Raw genomic sequence first — 7,725 nt, 5'->3', positions numbered from 1 at the left:
AAAGCTGCTGTCCATTTGGGAAGACAGGGGAATCTGGACGCCTGGGCTGGAGAGGGACGGGCCAAGGTCACTTGATAACCGCTGTTTATATTTATACTCCTATCTCCCAACTCGGTGGGTCGCAGGTTTATGGGTGGAGTCGTGAGAGGCGGCTTTGCACTCCTTGCTCCTTAGCCTCCACTGTAAACAATACTACCATTATTGAGGGTTGGCCAAGTGCCTGCTGTGTGCTTCTCACCACGACGTTGAGGTTCCTGTTGGTTTCATGCCCATTTTGCAGGCGAATTCAGGCTCAGGTTAAGACACTTGCCCTAGCTAACACAGCCAGTTAAGTGTTAGCGGATCTGGGTTCCAATTCTATAGACAGGAGCAGATTCCAGCTAGGGAGACCATCAGCGAGGCTGAGCAAGCCAAGGTCAGAGAGGGTGCAACCCAGTGGACTTGGGTCTATCTATGTGGGCAGCACAGCCATGGTGGGGGGCCCTGGCCCGACGTGGGTAGCATCGTGCCCAGAACTGCTGGATCAAGCTAGGGGACCGCCGAGCAGCGGCAGCAGAGCCAAGGAGGGCGCCTCCGGACAATTCCCGAAAACGCGAGCGGCAGGGTGGGGCGGGGCTTGGAGGCCGCCCAGCATTTCCGGGGACACCGCGCAGGACGCAGAGTGTTCACGGTACACTCCGGGTCCCCGGGGACGGCGGCCGGACGGCCGGGCAGTGGAAGTGTGTCTGTGGAACTTCGGGACCGCGCGGAAGTAGCCTTGTCGTGGGAGGTAACTCCTTCCAGGTAGGGGACCGGGAGAGGTGGGAACCGAGGTCTGGGGGAGCGGGTGTGGGGGGTGACAGGACAAGCCCAGGCCTTCGTCGTCGCCCCCCACCTTCCTCCCGCCCCTCTCTCCCAAGAGGGCGCCACCTGCACGCTCTGATGGGCACCAGCCGGGGCCAGTGGGGGAGCCTGTTGCCATGGCAGCACAGGAGGTTGGACCCACGTTCCCATGGTCACCGGGGGCCTCTGTGCGAATCCTTTAACAATGTCTTTCAACACCGCCCCCTACTCCTGGGCCGGGAGGAAAATCACTAGGAAAAAGGCCTTGGGCTCCTCCTCCGAACGTTTGTGGCTGTGACCTCTGAGTTAGGGCCTTTGTCGTGGCTTCTTTCTTCTCTCTGAACAACAAGGTGGATTAAGGGCCAGGAGAGGGAGGAAGTTGGGGTCCTGGGAATGAGGCCGTCGCCTCTCCTTAGCTGTTCTAGTTTCCGCAAAGACTGAGGAGTTCTGGGTGTCATCAAACCTCTGTTCACAGTCCCTCACCTGTCCTGTGAACGTGTTATTTAAGAAACACAGGAAGGGCTGGTGAGACGGCTCGGCAAGATAGGCGTTTGCTGCCAAATCTAAGGACCTGAGTTCTGTTTCCAGGACGCAAACGGTAGAAAGTGAGCACATTGCCCTCTGACCTCCACCTCTGCAGCTTGGTACATGCTGTGGCCATCACGTATGCAAACACACATTTAGTAAGTAAATAAATGGTGGCAAATTTAAAGAAAAAGAATCGGGGTCATCGTAAGGGTCACCTGCAGTTAGAACTGGATGCCGTGGAACTGCAGGAGATCTAAGAATCACCCTTTCCCTTCATTTTCACCCAGGAAGCTGGACCCAGAGATGCTCACTTGTCCCCCAGGTGACTCAGTGTGTTGGTGGAAAGGTCAGGATCTGAACTCAGTCTCTTGATTACTAGGCTGTGGCTGAGAGTGATTTTTTTTTCCCCTGAAGTTCATAGAAATAGAAGTTGTATCTTTCTGCACTTGAGGTCTTGAGCTCTTAATGACAGGTGATCTAAAGATGGACTGGGTGTGTGTGGCAGAATGACTTATAGGGTAAAGGGGCCTGTCTTCAAGGGGCCTGATCTGAGGCTGACCCCATGTTTCATGTGGTAGGAAGAGAGAATGATCTCCTGAAAGTGTCCTCTGACCTCTGCGTACAGAATACACATGCTCCCTCCCTCCCTCCCTCCCATGTGCATAATAGATGTTATTTAAGAAATGATAGCAATGGGGCCAGTGTAGCTTGGTGGTAGACCACAATGTGGAGCAGCCTGTGCAGGACCCAAAGGAAAGGATGGTGACAGCAAAGGAGGGCAGGGTATGGCGGTGCACGCCTCTACCAGCACTGGACAGGCGGAGACAGGAAGACTAAGAGTTCGAGATTATCCTCAGACACATGAAGTTGGAGGCCAGCCCGTGATACATGAGGTCCTGTCTCAAACAAAAACCAAACAAACAAGTGGAAAAGCCCGAGAGTCCCAGAGTCCAAGAACTGTGTACCAGGAAGACGTTTAGCTCTGCCTGGGGCCAAACCCTCCCATTTCCTGCCATCTTCAAGTCATCTGCAATGTTCCCATCATGGTTTTATTGTCTGTCTTATTATATACATTGTAAATCATTATATTCATTTTGGTATCATGTAAACCAGACTGGCCTTAACTTCTCTGTGTCACCAAAGGTGGCCTTAAGCTTCTGGCTCTCCTGCCTTCATTTCTTGAGTGCTGGATTACAGGCGTGTATACCATGACTTGTTTCATGCAGTCCCTGGAATCCAGCCTGGGCTTTGTGCAGGTGAAGCAAGCATTTTACCAACTGAGCTACACCCTCAGGCCCTGGGACCCTCAGTTCAACGTAGTATCTGACAAGCCGAACATTCCATTACCCTCCAGCACGGCATCTCTGGTGAAGCCAACAAAGCTGTGGAGAAGAAGGGGAACAAGAAAACCCTGGGCTGCCCTAAGGCAGGGAAACGGGGCCATGCCACCCCTTTGGGGAAGGGCTTTTTCTTAGTCACATTCTTTGAAAAGAATAAGAGAAAAGCAGGTACAAAAGGATCTGGGAAGAACTAGGATGAATCACAGTCACTGAGAGCAGAAAACTCATTTGTTCATTTACTCAACATTTACTGGGTGCCTGCTGGTTCCAAGCTCTGCCCCGGGGCTGGACATTTAAAAGCCTGAGTTGGGCAGGTCTGGTGTTTGCATTCGGGAGCTGTGGAAGGGATGGGAACAGAGGGATGAGGTGTGTGAATGAGTGCTTTATTGTGGCCTAATGAGTGCCTTAATGGAGATCCGAGCCCAGGGCACAAGGAGCCCCAGGAGCAACTCCAGAAATCAGTCGAAAACAGCGGGATCTAGTCTGTGCTGCCTGGGACTCCTTTTGGAGTTCCGCCAGGCTGGCCCTGGCTACTACCTTTGTCAAAGTCAAAGGGATGCGTGATTGAAAGTGTCTAAAGACATGCAGTCCAGGATGGGGAGACTCTGCAGAGAAGCATTTGACGAATCGTGATGAATTATGAAGTCCTTGCCTGCAGCACTTGTGTTCATTTCATCAGTCTGAGCCGTGCTTAGAAGGCAGCCAGGGAATAAGAACCAGTATTGGATGAATGAAAAACCGAGGGGAAGGGAAGGAGCGATGGCGGGGGGGGGGGGGGGGGTGGGGGGGGGGGACGAGAGACAGCCGCCTGTATCATCAGAAGTGGAGATGGCTTGCAAGTTGAGACAAAACCAGGCTGAAATTTTGTTCCTAGGTATAATGCCCACGTGAGTTCTGCAGCCCACAGATCCCTTGGCCCCAAGTCTTCACCTGGCTCACGTGAGGCCCTAGCATGCCCCTGAACCTCTGCAGCTCGCTGTGTAGTGGGAATATGGAACGGTAACTCTGCTTTCCCTGTGCTGTGAGGATTAAAGATTAATAAATGTGAAAAGATCAGCATAATGTCTCACTTACAGCCAGTGCTAAGGAAAATATTACCCGTATAACTGTCGAGTTTGATTTAGGTGGGGGGAGTTTGCCAAATACTTCATGTGGAGGTTATATAGTATTCCAAATGAAAGATGATTTCGTTTTTTTTTTTTTCCAGATAAAGGCTAATTTTGTAAGTTCCCTGTTTCTGTATATGAAAACACTTTAAAGAAGTAGTTATAGCTGGGTGTGGTGATACACACCTGTAATTCCAGCACTTAAGAGGCTGAGACTGGAGGGGTATGTTTGTGGTCTGTCTCGGTCCAGCTCAAAGTCAGTCTGGGCTTTATAGTAAGACACTGTCTCAAAACCAAGTCGGGCCGTGGTGGCACACTCCTGTAATCCCAGCAGAGGCAGGTGGATCTCTGTGAGTTCAAGGCTGGCTTGGTTTACAAAGCAAGTTTCAGGACAGCCAGAGCTGTTTCACAGAGAAACCCTGTCTTGAAACAAAACAAAACTAAACACAAACAAACAAACAAAAAGAACCCCAAATCAACAATAACAGAAAGAAAAAGAAAAAAAAAGACAATGTTCTTCACCTTGCCGTAGAGTAGGGCGTATGACGAAGTCAAAGCCCCTTTCTGGAGCACGCCAGGCCCGTGTTCTAACAACTAAGCTACATCCCCAGACTTGTGCTCAAGTCCCAGAGATCTGGGGTGTCTCACTCACAGTCCATATCTGGCAATAAGCATCCCTGGGATTTTCTGGTACTGCAAGAGGACCCATCTAGGTAAGAGTCTACCTCATCCCATCTCTCTATGAGTGTGTCACCTGCACCATTTTTCCCACCCCACCCCACCCCCAGACTGGGTTTCTCTGTGTAGCACAGGTTGCCCTGGAACTCACTTTGTAGACCAGGCTGGCCTCAAACTCAAGAGATTCACCTGCCTCTGTCTTCCAAGTGCTGGCATTAAAGGCGTGTGCCACCACCGCCCGGCCTGATTCCATTTCTTTAGGATAACAAATTTGAAGACTGCCATGGTAGAACATTCCTTGTAATGGCCACCCTGTAAAGACACTGTTGGAGTTGTAGATTGGTGGCAAAACTCATCTTCTATCTCCACTGTTGTCCTTGCTTTCTCTGTCGGTTCAGTATGACAGCCACGAGCAAGACTGTGTGGGAGAAGTGTCAGCCAGGTGATTTAAGATGACAGAAACAGGAGCTAAACTGCTCCTCCTCTGGGAAAGCAGTCTCTGGGGTGGAAACTTGGTTTCCTGAGGATGGAGGTATAGCCTTCAAAAGGCTGTAGCTAGGGGTCTCGGGGCTCAGAGTAGATTTACAAGGGAAGGAACTTGATGGCAAATTGGGAGATAGGTTTTTAAGATCCTTTAAACTTAGCAGGGTGGTAGTGGTGCATGCCTTTAATCCCTGTACTCGAGAGGCAGAGGCAGGCGGATCTCTATGAGTTTGAGGCCAGCCTGGTCTATAGAGTGTGTTCCAGGGCAGCCTGTGCTACACAGAGAAACCCTGTCTCCAAAAACTAAAACAAAAAGTTTAAATTTTTATTCTTTTGAGACATGGTCTTTCTAAATAGCCCTGGCTGGCCTTGAACTCAATCTGTGCCTTAGGTTAGCCTTAGAACTTACAGTGATCCTCCTGTCTCAGCCTCTCAAGGAGTACAAGTATGAGCCTGCACCCGGCCTCTTGACTTGAGATCTTGAGAAGAGAGCAAGGTTTCATAAGCTGGACTGGAAGCTGAGCCTCTACTACTTGACCCTTAGCCTTCTGACCCCATCCTCGCCTGGCAGGATGCCTGCCTTCTACCTTTGAGTGGCAGGCGGTAGTTTGAGAGCAGCAAAGAGTCACTGAACAATCACTGCTTGGGGGATCAGCTAGGCTAGTCCCCTGACTGGGCAGGCCTCTAGGCAGGGACAGCACAGGAGCACAGGAGTGACAGTGTCAATTTCATGTTTCACCCTGCCTGGGCAGGGACAGGCTGAGCCTTGCTGGTTGCACCACAGCCCTATAAGGGTGGGGGGATCCCCTCCCAGGGAGTGGCCAGCTCAGGCCCTAACAGGCCCTGTGGAGGCGGTGCTGTGTGGTGGGCTGCCTGCCACAGTAGGCACACCCAGGGCTTGGGGCTGGGCAGGCTGGTTCCTTCTGCCCAGGAGAGTTGCAGCCTCAGCATCGTGTTTGCAGGAGGCAGCTGAACCCGAGGGAGCACAAGGAAGGGGCTTCTAAGACGCCATGCTTTGTTGAGGCCATGGGGCAACCTTCAGATAGAGAAGCAATAACAGTCTGGGACATAGGGCATTCACTCTGTGCCAGGCTGCGGGTGGCTTTATAGGTGCTATCTCATCGTGTTCCTTAATCATGCCATAAAGTCCTGTAGTATTTCCACCACAGGAGAAGCAGCCGACAGCTAGAGAGACTGTGGTCCTCTTAAGGCCCTCGAATTCTTCTCTACTTTATGCTCAACCACTGAACTCCGCCACTTAAAGGGGTGTGGGAGTGTGGGGAGTTCAGCAGGGGCTGTAGAGGGAAGCTGGTCTGGGGAAGAGGTGAGGCTGTTTGGTTACATCGGTTGCCAGACCCTGTTGGAAGTTGTCTGAGAGAGCTGAAGGCAGTGTTAGTGCCGACCCTGGGTGGATGCCCTCTGCTCTAGAGGGTGCTGCCTGTCCCAGGGAAGTGCCCAGCTCCCAAGACCTGGCAGTCATTGGATGATTTAAAAGCACACATGGACTGGGTTAGCTGCTGTGACTTTCCTATCCAAATGTATCTCTGCTGCAGCTGAGTTGCTGCGGGGCCCCTGGGGAGGAGACACTGCCTCGTGCCTAACCAGGGCAGGGTGGGGAACCGCAGCTGCAGGTTGGCATAAGAGGAGAGCTTGGGGCTACGAGGGGATGGTGGCAAGGAGCCAGGTCCTGGGGAGCTAGCTGGGCCACAGCCAGTTCACGTCTGAGAGACCTTGCTAGGCAGCCTGCCAGTCAGCACCCAGGGGTGGGGGAAGGGGGAGGGAGGAGTCTGAATGCTGCCCAAGGAGGGGTGGGTGGGACCTTTGGGTTCAAGCTCCACTGAGCTTGGCAGGAGGGCCCTCCCCCGCATGGACACAAACAAAGCTACAAGTCCCGGAGTAGAACTGAGGGAGCACAGAGCCCTGCTCCCCTGGGTGGGAGTCAGAGGGGGCAGGCCTGGCAAGAGCCCTTTGGCGTGTTTCACCCATACCCAAGGACATCTTCCTACCTGCACCTGGGCAGAGGCTGTACCAGAGGGTGAATGTTTGTGATAGGCTGACTTCAGGGAGCAGAGAAGCCAGGCCATGGGCAGATGTGTTTGATTGTTTCTGTTTTCATTCTTCCTTCCCTTTTCTTCTTGCTTCTCGGTCTCTCTCTCCTGTTCTGTCAGTTTGTCCTTCTCCCATTTGATTCTCCAGTCACGGTTCATTCCCCTACTCTCCCTGTGTTAACCGGTATAAAATATAAGCATAGAGCAGGGCATGGGGGCACCCTCCCACTCCCAGCGCTGGGAAGGTAGAGGCAGGAGGTGGAGAATACAAGGCCAGTGTGGGCTACAGAGCAAGTCTTAGGCCACCTTGGGCTATGTAAGTGAGACGCTATCTAAAAACAAAGAACTTAAATATAGCGAAATACATAGATCTTAAGATCATAGAGCTCAGTACATTTTAACATGTGTACAAACTTGAAAATCCAACACCAGATCAAGATACTGAATCTGTCTGTCATCTCTGAAGTTTCTTCACCTGCCTAGGAGGCATGTGCCCACTGGACTCTGACATCCCTCAGCGCAAGGCAAGTCTGTCTGGGCAGCAACTACTGCTGCTTCTCCCACCTCCTTTCGGTTTTCAAGACAGGGTTTCCCTGTGTAACCCTGACTGTCCAGAAGCTCGCTCTGTAGACCAGGCTGGCTTCAAACTCAGAGATCCTCCTGCCTCTGCCCCCCAGTGCTGGGATCAACGGCACGCACCACCACCTACTGGCTTTTCTG

General features: G+C 52.1%; 1 protein-coding gene across 1 annotated transcript in view; it reads left to right on the top strand.

The window, feature by feature from the left end:
• The first annotated feature begins 602 nt into the window (after window positions 1–602).
• Window positions 603–7,725, top strand: part of Sema4b (semaphorin 4B) — a 41,018-nt gene continuing 33,895 nt past the window's right edge. Inside the window, exon 1 of the mRNA XM_057756528.1 lies at window positions 603–783. The gene's annotated coding sequence lies outside the window, so the exon portion shown is untranslated. The remainder of the gene's footprint in view (window positions 784–7,725) is intronic.

The sequence above is a fragment of the Chionomys nivalis genome, chromosome 23 (genome assembly GCF_950005125.1).
Source record: "Chionomys nivalis chromosome 23, mChiNiv1.1, whole genome shotgun sequence".
NCBI classification, from domain to species: domain Eukaryota; kingdom Metazoa; phylum Chordata; class Mammalia; order Rodentia; family Cricetidae; genus Chionomys; species Chionomys nivalis.
The sequence above is the reverse complement of the archived record's forward strand: the minus strand, read 5'-3'. Positions and strand labels throughout refer to the sequence as shown.